Source organism: Pelodiscus sinensis, chromosome 7 (genome assembly GCF_049634645.1).
Source record: "Pelodiscus sinensis isolate JC-2024 chromosome 7, ASM4963464v1, whole genome shotgun sequence".
Taxonomy (NCBI): Eukaryota; Metazoa; Chordata; order Testudines; family Trionychidae; genus Pelodiscus; species Pelodiscus sinensis.
Window position 1 is genome coordinate 13707086 of NC_134717.1, and position 15371 is coordinate 13722456.

Consider the following 15371-nt stretch of genomic DNA (forward strand, 5'->3'; position numbering starts at 1 on the left):
AAAACTAACCATTTAAAAAAAAAGTTCCTTTAAATAAAGCTAAAAATGTTTCACTAGTTCTACACTGTATGCCATTCTGGTGTGGATGACAGTGTAATTGGGACACCTATTTCAGTTTGCAAATAGCAGACATTCAGCCTAAATGAATTTACAGAAGTATTTCAGGAGAAGCATATGTGACATCCTCTAAGTAAGCTGAGCTAGATATTAATTCAATGTCATTCAAATGTCCAGGCTTGCCTAGTTAGCCACAGCACACAGAATTCTATTCAGTGCCCTCAGGGAAAGTAATGATCAGTAATTTCATGTGTCATATCTACTGTAATTGCAGAATGGGGAAAAATGGGTTATTTAAATGCGTGCTGAAAATAAAGTTAGCAATAATATTTCATCTATTAGGCTTCCTTCAGAAATGATTAATGAAAAACAGTTAACTACTCTTCAAAGGCCTCTCACAGAGAAGACATTGTGATGCATCCATTCTTGGCAACTTTATTTTTGGAATAAATGTAAACGCTTCATTTTGACCATTTGCAGCCCATGTGCTCAAGCATCATATCATTTTTTTTGTTTTGTTCTTTTAATTACATAATATCACTAACCCACACTTTTTTTTTTTTTTTAATGTAGATCAGTTTACTTGGGCTCCCATCTTGCACCATTGAAATCAGAGGCAAAACAGTCATTGGCTTCAGGCCTTTGGAATTGCACTAAAGCCACTAACGTATCATTTTGTCAGAAGGTAACATGTGTTGGCCTGTGCTGCAGTAGGCCAGATCTAGCTCTGAGGGTACGTCTACACAGCAACATCATTTTGAAATAACTAACGTTATTTTGAAATAACTTAGTCTGCTGTGTAGACGTGGACAGTTAGGCTACGTCTACACTGGCATGAATTTCTGAAAATGCTTTTAACGGAAAAGTTTTCCGTTAAAAGCATTTTCGGAAAAGCGCGTCTAGATTGGCAGGATGCTTTTCCGCAAAAGCACTTTTTACGGAAAAGCGTCCGTGACCAATCTAGACGTGGTTTTCCTCAAAAAAGCCCCGATCGCCATTTTCGCGATCGGGGCTTTTTTGCGGAAAACAGTACTATGCTATCTACACTGGCCCTTTTAGGCAAAAGTCTTTCGGAAAAAGACTTTTGCCCAAATGGGAGCAGGATACTTTTTCTGGAAAAGCACTGATGATTTTACATGAGATCGTCAGTGCTTTTGTGGAAATTCAAGCGGCCAGTGTAGACAGCTGGCAAGTTTTTCCGGAAAAGCTGCTGATTTTCCGGAAAAACTTGCCAGTCTAGACACAGCCTTATTTTAAAATAATATTGAAATACTGTCAAGCTGGAGGACTTCTTACTCCAACTCCTGTAACCCTCATTGTATGAGGAGTAAGGGAAGTTGGAGGAAGAGTGCTCTATTTCGAAATAAGTGCTGTGTAGATACTCCCAATTTCTAAATAAGCTACGCAATTGACATAGCTTAATTTTCATAGCTTATTTCGAGCTGAGCCCAGCTGTTTAGATACACCCTGGTTAAAACACATTTGCAACGCTCACATGAAAGCGGTGGTCCTCTGCATTCATGGTTTTCAACGTTTGCACACTGTAGATAGGGATCTGGATGAGTTGACAAACCCCTTGGAAGACCTCTGTGTACCTGTAGAAGTACAGGCTCCTGTCACAGAACCATTGCTCTGCATTATTCACTCTGTGTTACCATTACATTCCCTGTGTGTCAGTGTAAATGACAAACATCTCATTAGCCAACTAATATTCACGAAGCAGTTAACAGCTACAATTTTGCTCTCTTTGTTGTTCTACGCCAGGGCCGATATTTTCAGAAATGGCTAGAGATTTTGGGTGCCTCAGATTTGGAGTATCCAACATATGCCCTAAAATGTGAGGAGCATCTGCCTTTTAAAAACGGTTCCTTTCTTTTTTTTAAGTATTCTCATTTAGGCATCCAGAAATCACTGACACTTGGAAATCTCGGTGTAGAGCCTCAGCTGACATAAATTGGCTTAATTTGTATGGCTTTGAGACTTAAAGTAGGTCCTGATTTTGCTTTGTTGATATTAATGGCAACATCATTAGGCCTGATTCTGATCTACACTATGATTCTGATCTATACTAGGACCATTTTACATCCCTGTGGACATCTAAAGAGGCCTAAAACTGGAGATAAATTGCATGTACATTTATTTGAAAGCCTCATTGGGCTTCCATAGTGCTGAATAGCATAGTCTTGATATAAATGATCATTCAAAGTCACTGAATTATTTGAAAGTTGGACTTAGTAAGGGATGTTTGAGTGATTCATCCAAAGAAACTTAGTCACCTGTGTAATCAAGATGAAAATCTTTCAGCAAGACAAGAACAGCTATTTATAGAATGTTGTGCATGATATGAAGAGAATGACTATTCCCTGGACTCGATGACCTCTCGAGGGCCCTTCCAGTCCTAGTATTCTAGGATTCTATGAAAGCATGAAAACCAGCAGGTGGGTAGCCAAATGATAATTTTAAAATACCCGTTTTCACTTTGACTGTAGTTTGTTAAATTGCATCGGGTAAAGGTGGGTGAAGAGTTTCATCCATTGGAAAAAATGAACATATATTCATGTGCACTTCAGTTTTCAACTTCAATGCCACTTTGGCACATCTTTAGACATAATTTAGAGGAATGGGAAATTAAAGTTTCCACAAGCTTGCAAAATTATTTAAAAACTTACAAAATACCCCCGGTCCCCATAAAACTTCTGAAATGTACTCTGTACTCAATTGGTATAAGGCCAATAAATAAAAACATCCAATTTATTGTTATATTGTAGACTTAAATGGGAATGAGTTGCTGAAACAACACATGTTAAAGAAGTAACCGGAAATATATTTCCTTTCCATGGTGGTAAGTCAGGGGGGAAAAGACAGAATATAAAACATTCTGTTATATAGAGCCTTGTAGAAATGCCACTGAATCAATCACTTAATCCCTTTAAGTACAAACATTATCACCTTGAACTCTAAAACAAAGAGTAAACAGAACAGGTTGACTCTGACGGGTTGCAAACACTCTGCCAAACTGCCACCAGGAACACCAGAATCCAGGAAAAGAAGCTGGCAAAAATCCCATTAATATTTTTTAGCTTTGTTTATATTGCTTAATCCCATTTAGTTATACTTGTCTGACACATAGCACCGCATGGCTGGCCACACTGCTGGAGCCTTATCACAACAAAGGCTTGACCATATACTAGTTATTTACACATGAATTTAATATGTAGAAAAGAAGTTATACAGAGCAAGATTGTGGTAGAGGGGGCATGCTATACATGGGAAAAGGTCTGACTTTGTCATAGGGTATTGTTCTGTACCATGTTGCAGAGGGCTATGCAAGCATTTAGGGTTCTATGCAGCTGATGTGAATAGGTAAATGATGGCTGGGCTATGGGTAGGGACAGGAGAGGGAAAAATTACTTTCTACGAGTTCCATGGAGCTCCCCATGGAAAGATAATTTACCCTTAGCTGTAATATTTTTCTGCTTCTTCTGCACACACCTGGCTTAGGTTCAGTACTGCAGGGTATGGGGAGCATTGTCCCAGGTCAGTATGATCACGGCTTCTGATTGCTGCTATTACAGTTAGTTAATGGAACTGGTTAAAAATTAGGAGTCTTGAAAAATTTCTCATTTTCCCTTTTTTACTGAAAAACGTCAACCAGCTTAATAGATTACATATTGTTCATTTCTTATTTTGTGTGTGTGTGTGTGTGTGTGTGTATATATATGGAGTTCACCTCATCCAGGCCACATTGATTTTTACTGCAGATTATGGAGTTTAATTTCTTGAAGAAATTCTTCAGATTTCAGTGGAAGTTCTGCATGATTAAGGACTGCAGAATTGTACTGTATGTAATTTACCAGGAAGATGGTTAGCTAAAAGTCTTTCTTTGCTTCACTGCTAAGTGAACATGAACTAGGGGCAAGGTCAACGTCGTTCCTTGTCTCTGCTGATGAAATTTAACGGGTTCCATGTCTGCTTGGTCTGTCGAGTGAGTTCAAGAACAGAGATTCAGAGAATTCCAGTTACCAGCAAATAACCTCAGTTTATCAGTTATGCTTCTGTGAGCAGCAGCAGAAAAGGATTAGACTGAGGTTTTCAAAGCTCCCTATAGGATTGGACAACTAATTTCCATTAATATGAATGAGAATTAGGCACCTCAGCCACCTAGAGGACTTTAAAAATCCCCCTTTTAAAATATATGGATTAGCTCATGGCATTTAGTCACGAGTATCTTATAAAGCTATTGCCCTAGCAAATTTCAGGTTTCAAACTTCAGTGTGTGATGAACCATGGTGTAAAACATTGCAGGTATACTTCACATCTGAAAAAAATAAATCTTTTTTTAGTCCTTCACAGCTCAAATATGGCCCGAGGGACGTTGCTCAACATTTGCAAAATGAATAAACAAACTTACTTTAGAGCGTAGAGTAATCATGAAAGAATTGAGCTTCAAAAGGGGAACATTTCTGAAAACTATAAGCATATGAAAACAAGCATTATAATATAATTTGTTTTGTAGCTTTAACCGTTGTGGTAATGTATGCTATGAAGTACCTGCTGTAATTGCAGATTCTTACAATAAGGTAGGCATAGTAACCTATATCATTCATAAATCCAATTTTTTCCATCAAAATATTCAATCTGCTGTCCTATTCACCATTCTTATCACTGTCTAGGGCCTAGAGCTATCACAGTGTTTCACAGATACCTCTAGAAACAATGTAGTAGAGGAAATGAGATTGCATGTTTCTTTTAACCACTTCCATGTAAAGAAAACAGGATTGCTTGTCCAGCCACAATGAATAGCAGACTTGTATATAATTTTCATATATATTCATTAAAAGAGCAGGTCTGCCTAGTATGTTCTGATCTGACACTGCCTAATCTCACATGGATTTTTAAAAAATCACTTCCACCTAAGTATTTTAAAAGGAAGAAAAAAATATTGCTAAATATTAACATTTATACCTTAGATAATAAGGCCCTAATCCAGCAAAGCACTTAATCACATGCTTCATTTTAAGTATGAGTACTTCCATTGAAGTGAATAGGTTTGCTAAATCAGTGCTTGATATATAAGGTGAGTGTCTTTTTTTGTGTCTTAATTAAATAGATATGTAGCTGCACTAATTACACTCAAAGAGGTGTATGTTTTATTTATAGACTCTTCATAACTTTCCAGAAAATAAAACTTACTCCACTGGATACAGTTCTACTTTGTGTGCCTTTTCTCAGCTTGAAGGTGGATGTTTTTTGGAAGGCCTGGTTAAGATATATTTGGCTGCTTAGAAAGGTTTGCCTACCGCAAGGTTTTTCATGACAAAGTACAAGAAAGATTTTTAACTTAAATATTTCAGAATTGTCCTGTCTGGGGGCCTCAGTAAAGAGTTTGTGGAATTGAAAGAAAATTTTTGTCACACATTATTTACATGAAGTAAAACATCCATCCAGAGTTCGATATTAGGTTGAAATCAGTGAGTTTCTCCATGGATTTCAGTCAGCTTTAGATACAGCTTCCAGTGAAGTTCCCAGCTATACATCTCAGGGTGCCTCTACACTGCACTGTTATTTTGAGATAAGTAGTGTTATTTCAAAATAACAATGCGAGCATCTACACAGCCATTCTGTTATTTCGAAATAACGGACAGCTTATTCCAAAATATGTAAACCTCATTTTATGAGAAATAATGCCTATTCCAAAATAGCTATTTCAAAATCAGGCATGTGTAGATGCTCCACTGCTGCTATTTTGAAATAGAATGGCCCTGATGAGGGACTAAGTTATTCCTCCCCAGTGCTTCCTGGGGCTCTAAATCTAGATAACCCGTCTACATTAGGGGAGCCTGCCTCAAACTAATTTTGAGGGTTCCCTGCAGTGTAGATGTGCTATTTCAAAATCAGCTAATAGCTTATTTTGAAATAACCATGCAGTGTAGACATACCCTCACTTGACATATCTGCATATCCTTTGGTTTCCTATGTGAAATGATGATCTCAGTCAAGGACTTAGCTGATAGGTGTCTGGTTTAAAAAACATCTCACAAGCTGTCACTGTTTTCAGGCTGAGAAGTCAAGGAATGATATGCTATGGAAAAGTGAACTCTCTCCATAACCTTTTAGTGCTCTGTTTCCACTGAATGCTTAGGATTTCAGATACAGTTTTTCATCTGCTTAAAGGTGCTGCTCCAAATGAATGGAGAACATAACGTTTTTCTCCCAAAGACACTATAGTATTTTATGGGCTCATGTGGCTTCTTAAATTACCATGGAGTTGTGTTGGTTTTGGCAAATTTGGAAAGATAAAGACTCATTTATTTTATGTCCACATTATTGAATAAGATTACCTCTGCTGAATCTGATTGGTCTTCACCAAGGTCTGCTGGTTGCAGGAATGCTCCTTTATTACCCTCAACTTAGCTGCTTGACAGTCTCTAGGCAAATGCTTTATATGCCAACCTCAGAATAAAACAGGCATCAGAGAGATCTCATTCAGGGGAATGGAATATCCCTAGATTCACTGTTTAGGATCCATTATCATGACAAAATACACCTAGGCTACGTCTACACTGGCATGATTTTCCGAAAATGCTTTTAATGGAAAAGTTTTCCGTTAAAAGCATTTTTGGAAAAGCGCGTCTAGATTGGCAGGATGCTTTTCCGCAAAAGCACTTTTTGCGGAAAAGCGTCCGTGGCCAATCTAGACGCGCTTTTCCACAAAAAAGCCCCGATCGCCATTTTCGCAATCGGGGCTTTTTTGCGGAAAACAGTACTGTGCTGTCTACACTGGCGCTTTTGCACAAAAATCTTTCGGAAAAAGACTTTTGCCTGAACGGGAGCAGCATAGTATTTCTGGAAAAGCACTGACAATCTTACATGAGATCGTCAGTGCTTTTGCAGAAATTCAAGCGGCCAGTGTAGACAGCTGGCAAGTTTTTCCGCAAAAGCAGATGATTTTCCGGAAAAACTTGCCAGTCTAGACACAGCCCTACAGCTTTATACTATGGAAACTGGATGTATTTGTTAAATTGAATCTGGATCTTTAAATTGTATTGCAGGAAAAATATCCTCCCATGGATCCTATATTTGGAAAGCAAGGGTGGGAAAGATACATTAGAAACCATTCCATCATGATTCTGATTTTTATTCTCCATTGGGTCCTTTTTAGGTTGTACTTTACAACCCATGTCAAAGACTAATACTGAACACAAATGAATTATAAACAAGAGGTTAGGAAAGGGCATTTGAGGTGTGTGTGTGTGTGTGTGTGTGTGTGTGTGTGTATAATCTCACCATGTGCTCCTAATATAGCTATAGTCTATGATTTTACTGGGGTATGGTTTCATTATTGCATCTTCTGCTCTGTTTTCTGACAACTATTTCGTTCTATGCTTCTGAGCTTTGAGGTGAACTGAAGTGTGCAAGCATCATTAACACAGTTGGACACATTCTCAGACCACAACAGTCTGCACTGAAGTGGAAGTTTCTGAAAGCATTATGTGTAAACATTTATCCAATGCTTGGCATGCACAGCCTGATTCTCTTTTGACTTGATCTAGTTTTATATAGGCGCAGCTCCATTTTTTTCAGTGGAATTACTCCAGATTTATACTGTAAAGAGATAGATACAGTGTGATCTGATTTTTCCTCTGACATCAATGTTAAAATATGTATGTACAGTACCTAAATGCTTTATGCTGTCGGGGCACTTCCCTGAAGGCAGTTTAGTAAGGGGAAGTGGTGGCCTTTTTGAAAGCACATCTCCAGTAAGAGTACTTTCAGCCTCACTTTGATAGGGAGCAATAAGGGATACTTATCAGTCATTTTGACAGTGAAGCTCTTTGAGACATTTTCTGTAGTTGAATGTTATTTGCCAGCCTCTTTTGAAGAAGAAGCTTTCAGTGACTAAGAGCAACAACAACAAAAAACGGGCACTAAGCATACAAATATTTTTTCCAAATGTGGCTAGTGCACAAGATTCCAGCAAAATATTGGAAGTTTAGAGGATCTGCTTTAATCTATTAAGTTAATTTGTGTTGTTTTTTTTTTTAAATCTGTCCCATAGGTGCTAAATTTCATAAAGGAGTTATTTAAAAATCTCCTAGCTCAGACTAAATACCTAATTTACTTGGGAAGATCTAAGTTCATTCTGCACTCGGTGTTAATGCTGGAATTTTGGGGGAGGATACATTGTATTCTTTGTTAGCAAAGGGTTGAGTCCTCTGTACGTGCAAACTCAGTCTTAGCTATGAAACACAACCTGCACTTCCATGATTAGCACAACTGATCACACATTGGATTTTCCATGTAGCAGGAAATTCTAATGTTTCAACATTTTATACCTTGAACTGGGACACAAACATCACATATTTAAATACGTGGCATGCACAATCGTGAGAAATGTAATCCTACTCATGAAACCAGCAACAGGAAAACATGACGTTCTAGCACCACAATTACCATGATGTGTTATGGCAGTTTAGGTGGGCACAGATTAATGTTGAGTTGACCTGAAACAAGGTTTTTAATTCAGTTTAACAAAGTGGGATGTTTACATTGGGGGGGGAGGGGGGTACCTTATTTGAAATGAAATCTTGGTATTTTCCTGAAGAACATTTTGAATTTGGGGAAACTGTATTTTGTGTTGGAGGCAGCAGGCATTTTTATGGAAAATTCTCAAGTGATTCCACAATACATTTTAATTAGCCCAGTTGGGAATTGGAACATGGATGGCAAACACATTGTAGTTTATTTGTATTACTGTAGCACATAGCTCCCCTAGTCACGGACCTGGATCCCACTGTGGTAGGCATCATACAAACAGAATAATCATACAAAAATAATCCTTGCCCCCAAAACTTGTTTAAAACCAGAGTGACACACCCCAACACAAATTAGTTTATTTTGTGTGTGTTTAATTACATAAAGTTCAGATCACCTTTTTTTTTTAACTGTTTGGAATAGGCTAGTCATATTTTTTTTTCATGGTTACTTATGAAACCTAAAAATAATAGAAAAAAAACTACAGGTAAATTTCTTCTCCTTCCATCATTGAGAATGTTTAGCTTCTCAGAGGTTTCTTTCCACATTTCTTCTTAAAATCTTAGGAAAATTTTCTTCAGCGTTTATCTTATATAGACTTTTCTCTTTAGTTCTAAGGTATGTTTATACAGGAAGGTGAAACACCCACAGGGTTTTTTACATCTGCTAGTAAAGAATTTGCGGAGTCGAAATACTTAAACTTTAACTTTCTCTTTTTAAAGCTAAATAGACTAAGTTCCTTTTGAGTTTGTCATCACATAGCATCTTTTCTACTCAAATTATTCTTGAGGTTCTTCCTTGAACTCTCTCTAACTTAACAACATCCTTCTTCAATTATGGACCCCAGAACTGGACATGGTATTCTAGCAGTGATTGTACCAGCACAAAATATAGTGCTTAGATAGCCAGTCTACCCATACTCAAGATTCCCTGTTTATGCAAGGATCACATTAGCCCTTTTGGACCCAAGTTTGTACTGGGACCCCTCATGTTCAGCTGACTATCACCACAACCTCCATATCTTTTTTTCATTGTCAGTGCTTCTCATGATAGTCTCCATTCTGTAAGTATGACCTATTTTCTTTGTTTATAGATACATACATTTACAGTTAGCTGTATAAAACCTGTGTCCAGCTTTCCAAGTGATCCAGATTGCTCTATATTAGTGACTGTCTGTCTCCAGTTTTTGTTATCTGGAAACTTTATCAGAGATTTTGTTTTCTTCCAGGTCAGTGATGAAAATGTTAACTAGAATAGCCAACTACCAGTCTCTGAAGAACTTCCTTAGAAACATGTTCACTTGATGATGGTTCCTTGTTTAGTTCCTTTTAAAGAGCTATCAGTTAGCCAGCTACTAATCTATTTAATGTCATTCATTTTATATTCCAGTTTTTCAATCAAATGTTCATGTAGTGCCAAGGCAAATGCCTTATAGAAGTTTATTACATCAGTGCCATCACTTTCATCAATCAAACTTGCAATCCCATAAAAACAGATACTGAGTGAGTCTGCCAGAATCTATTTTCCATAATCCTGTGTTGATTGGCATTAATTATATTACTCTTCTTTAATTCTCTATAATTCAAATCCAATATCAACTGCTTCATTATCTTACCCTAGGATTGATGCCAGATTGATAGGTCTATAATTGCTTGGGTCCTCCTATTTACTCTTTCTAAAATATTTGCAAAATATGAAGTTTTTCTTAGTCTTCTGGAATTTTTCCAATTTTCCGAGACTAAAAGTCAACATTAACAGGCCAAGAGCTCCTTAGCCAACTCTTTAGAAGCTCTTGGATGCCAGTTACCTGGATCTGCAAATTTTAAAATATCTAATGTTAATAGCTGCTGTTTAACATCCTATCATGATATTAGCAGAAAGAAAAGTTATAATATGAACACAACATCTGATTCTTCCCAAATATAGAACAGAAAGATTTACTGAACACTTCTGCATTGCCTGCTATATATTGGAGAGAGTTTATCCATCGGTCGGTCTGTTCAAGAACTCCTCCTAAATGGTAAGAGCTACAGCCACCAAATTAGGTATCTAGCTTTCTCTTCTAACTTAAAGCAAGGTAAAGGTTTGGTTGTGCCAGGAAAGTGGGTGTGCCTTGAATGGGATTTTCTCATAATAATGGAATCATTTCCCACCTTTGGCTAGGTGGAGGGCGAAGCTACCCTCGCCGGCTAGACTCATATGGGAAGTATTGCTGGCTGTTCCCCTTTGTTAGGAAGCAATGGGAAAGTGCACACTTTGTTACATTCCTCACTCTGGCTGGGACTGGCTGGGGCAGACGAAGCTGGACCTTCCTCAGCTGGACGACAAACACCCCTTTCCCAGCTCTGGCCCACAGAGGATACAGTGGCAATGGAGAGGTGCTTCTCACCTGGCCCCAACATGCCGTGGTGAGAGGGGGCTGGAATAGTCTTCTCTCTTAGGGCAGCCTGCCCACTGAACCCCCTCATTCCCAGACCCACCCCAGAGCAATGATTCAAATGAAGCAGGTACATTTTCATTTTATTTTCCAAATCCTGCTCTCCCAATTGAATTGAGTTAAGGACCTGAGCAACACCAGGTAACTCTTCTTCATAATTTTATCACTTCCATTTAGCAATGGAGGGCTAGCTTTAAAAACCACCATAAGTTTAAGGGTTTTTTGGTACTTGTCAAGAGAATACCTCATAGCATTTTATTATATTGTCCGTAGGTTATAAGACTCTTGCTTGGAAAATCAGCTTGTTCAAGGGAACATGAAGTAGAAAGATTGCACAGATGTTTGGGGAGATGAACTCTGGAATTTCATGAACCAGGAATGTGAGCATATTCCATAGTTGCTGAAGCCAGGAACAAATATAAAGCTCGGTGACCAGAAACCTCTATAGCTAATATAGACACATTTATCCTAATACTACTACCTCACTAGTGCAAAAAAAAAGTCCCCAAAATGTGAATAGAAAGTGTTACTCTCTTCTGTGGAAACCAGCGGCAATATATCTAATGCTTAGACCAGAGAAAAAGGGAGAAGAGGAACTATTGTTCAGACTCCCTATTATTTCTAAGGCAGCAATGTCACCTCACAGAGCTTCAGCCAATCCTTGCTGGCTCTAGCTGGCTTGTATTAATGAGTTTGGTTTTGTTTATATGTCTCTGTGTCTAATTACACTGTCATACTAGAAATTCTGCTTGTGTAATTGCTTTCCATATATTGAAAATGTTGCGCATTTGTTCATGACTGATAGCTTACCTTTTTTTCCCCCCCTTTGTGCTTAAATACTCTCTCCTTAGGCTATCTAATCAAGCTACAACTGCAGACATATATTCAATATATGCAATTGTATTTTACCACATGAAGAACATCATATGTTTCAAAGACGGATTTTGGTTTGATCTCCAATTAAATGACTTGTATAAGAGAATAATTTGCTTGATTTGATTGAAATTGGCAGTCCATAATAACTGATTGTAGGTTCAATATCAAGCATATATTACATCACAGGCAGATTGAAATGTACTTTCCTGTTTCCTGTGCCAAAGCTTTATTCCAAGAGACAACGAAGTATTCAGCAAAAAAATGTTTCCATGAAATATGAAAAGATGAGAGGTATATGGCATTCAAAATAAAATGTGGAGTTTTACAAGTCTAAGGCCCATTCTGATCAAATACCACTAACAGTGTATTATATGCTGATCAATTTACACATCTGGTTAGCCTGTATTCCTGCTGTTCGTCAAATGAAATTGTGGCAAATCAAATCTCTCTTACAGTCTGCAAAGGAGTTAAAAGTACTTCAACAGTGAGAAAAATGACATAAATTGTACAACTAATGTGTAATCCATTTCATTGTAGTTGTGTTTTTTTTTATATTAAATCTTGGTGTATCCCATAGACAGAAAATTCCTCTCTGGGCTGTACTTTGGTTAACTGCAGGGAGTGTGTATGACACACTTAATAAACTGTTTAAAGGCAGAAATAAGTAACTAGATCATCCATGTCCAAATTTTGGATTCAGTTTACGCTTGGGTAGCAGCATTGACTGTTTTAGTCTGTTCTAATTTGTGTGGGGGTGGCCTGATGGGCCACTTAACGTGATACTAAATAATCCCAGGATGTTGCATGATCCACAGGGCTCCTTGATATGGTGTTGGCCACCACTTTGGGATTCTCTTTTGTATATCCTGCAATAAATTCACTCGGCTTTGGATGAGATTTCATCTCTGACATCTAAGTAATAGGTGGCTTGTCTTGTGATCCTCACATGCTGATGTGTTGACCAATTGTTCTTTTTCTATTTAGGCACCCTCCGTCTCAATCAGAAAGCCATCTGGAACAATGAAGGAGGCTTCCAGTCACCTCCATTTCATGGGTGAAGCTCTGCACTGAATCTACAACTCCTGGCATCTTCAGAAATAGAAACTGCATAAAATGCCAGGAGCAGGAATGTGGTCAGTAAATTCTGAAGAGCCTCAAAAGGGGATGTATCAGATCCAGAGTCTGTGTTAAGCTGTTCATCAAAACCAAGTCATGTGAAGCTATGGTGAGGCAGAAAGTATCTCAATATTTATCATAAGGGATGCTTTTGGTTCTGGTATATGTAATAGAATAATTTTCTTCCCCTGAATCTGTCCTCTATGCTAATCACATGCCTAATGAATCCTTGTTGGATTTGTCACCGTATACTTTTCATTTTAGTTCAGGAATGTTAATTATCACAGTACTGGTTTTAACCATACCTTAGGGGCCATCTTGAATAAATCTGCACAGCTCTGTTGCTTTCAACTCCCTGCCTTTGTTTCACCTGAGGAGATTCTACCTAGAATCTTTTTTTACCTGACTTTCTGCTGTGAATTAAAAAAAAAATCTCCTATACTTACTTTGTCCTATATTCTTCTAACATAGGCACTTAATGTAACATCTGGTTTCAGTTAGTGTTCTTAATACCACCTGTTCCATAAGCTATTTTTTTTTTAAATGTGGGAGTCACTGAGTGGCCTTTGCTTGTTCCTAACCAGTTAGATTTGTGTTCACGGTCCATGAGTCAATCTCCCCACCAAGGAGATGTCCTCATAACTGCATGTCATATGAATGATTCGCTGTTTTACACCTTGTTGATTGAAGTCATGGTGATGTGATTCAAAGATCCGTTTTGGCTCTTTCAAGTGGCAATAATTTTGATTCCTATGGTGGCATTTGTCTCTCTGACATGCTGTCCTAGAGATTTCCCATTCATCAAAGCCACAAGCTGCTGAAAATATGTCGTTCAGTCCTTTCATGAAGGTTTCAGCAATGAATGGCAAGGTCACATCATTGGGGGGGGGGGGGGGTAATAGAAGACTGTGTCACTGTGGGCTCTAAAATATAAGAGCCCTTGCAATGTGCCAACTTTGCGCACAGTCATGGACGAGCTGTCCTTCCTCTTTATGCAGCATTTCATCCGGCTCCCAACAGCCAGTAATGGAAACAGCATTTTTATATTTACTTCCTACCTCATCACACCTATTCCCATTCTCCTTCCTGCTGTCCTCCCCATCAGCATTCAGTGTAACAGAATATTAACCAAACATTAAGCACTACAAAGTAAACACCCATCACAATCACATTCACAATTACCGGAAAAACAAGTGAACTCCCATTCAACTGACCTTTTATCTGGCTTTGCTCCCTTATCACTGACAATCTACAGGACACTGATAATCCTTTCCAGCAGCCACAAATAACATCTCAGATACACTCACCCAGGAGCACACTCCATTGCCAACTCTGTCCATGCGACGACATTACAGGACATAAGCCCATAAGCCACAACATCAGGGGCTCATACTAGTGCACATCCTCTGTATTATATGCTGTCAAGTGCCAGCAGTGACCTTCTGCCATGTACATTGTCCAACTGGACAGACTCTACAACAAAGGACACAAATCAGACATCAGAAATGGTAGCACACACAAACCTGTAGGGCAGGGGTGGGAAACCTTGTTTGAGGTTGGGGGGCCACTGACCCCCAAGCAAGTAGATTGTGTGCTCCAACCTCATGATGGGATAATGGGGTGGAGAGACTGGACTGCCAGCACAGGCTCCCCAACGCTGGGGGGGGGGGGGCAGAGTCTTGGGGGCCAGATCCAGAAATCCAGGGGCTGCAGATTCCCCAACCCTGCTGTAGAGGGACATTTTAACCTGCCTGGGCACTTAACATGGATTTAAAGGTAGTCATTCTTTTAGAGAGGAATTTCACTAACCAGTTACAGAGAGAGTCTGCAGAACTGGAATGTATCTACAGATTTGACAGTTACCCTGGGCTTAATGTCTTTGTTTAACTGCTTGTCACATTACAAAGCCAATTTCTCCTGCCATTAACATCTGCATTTCCACATCAAAAGCTATGTATGGGACACATCTAGACCACTTAATTAGCCTTCTTAACGCAGGTCCTACCATTGAGAATAATTTCTTCTGCTGTTTCTCTTGGTTTCTATTATTTCCATTCCAACTGAAATGGGTTTTGCCCTGAAATGCTCATGATTCTATGTGTTTTGGGTAGTCTCTAGGGGTGTCTCTAGACTACAGAGTTTTGTTGACAAAACTATACCTGTGTCTACACTACCGCTGAGTTCTGTCAACAGAACTCGGCAGTTTTGTCGACGGAGGTAAACCTCATTCTACAAGGAATAACGCCTTTTGTCGACAGAATTCTGTCCACAGAAGGCTTTATTGCATCTACACTGTCCTTTGCGTCTACATTCTCATATTGACAAAGCTGTTTGCTTTGTCGACAGAACT

General features: G+C 38.7%; 1 long non-coding RNA gene across 1 annotated transcript in view; it reads left to right on the forward strand.

Moving 5' to 3' along the window:
• Positions 1-13482, forward strand: part of LOC142830285 (uncharacterized) — a 63083-nt gene extending 49601 nt beyond the window's left edge. The window contains exons 2-3 of the long non-coding RNA XR_012905435.1: positions 10519-10612; positions 12890-13482. This is a non-coding gene — a long non-coding RNA (uncharacterized LOC142830285). The remainder of the gene's footprint in view (positions 1-10518; positions 10613-12889) is intronic.
• Positions 13483-15371: the final 1889 nt, after the last annotated feature.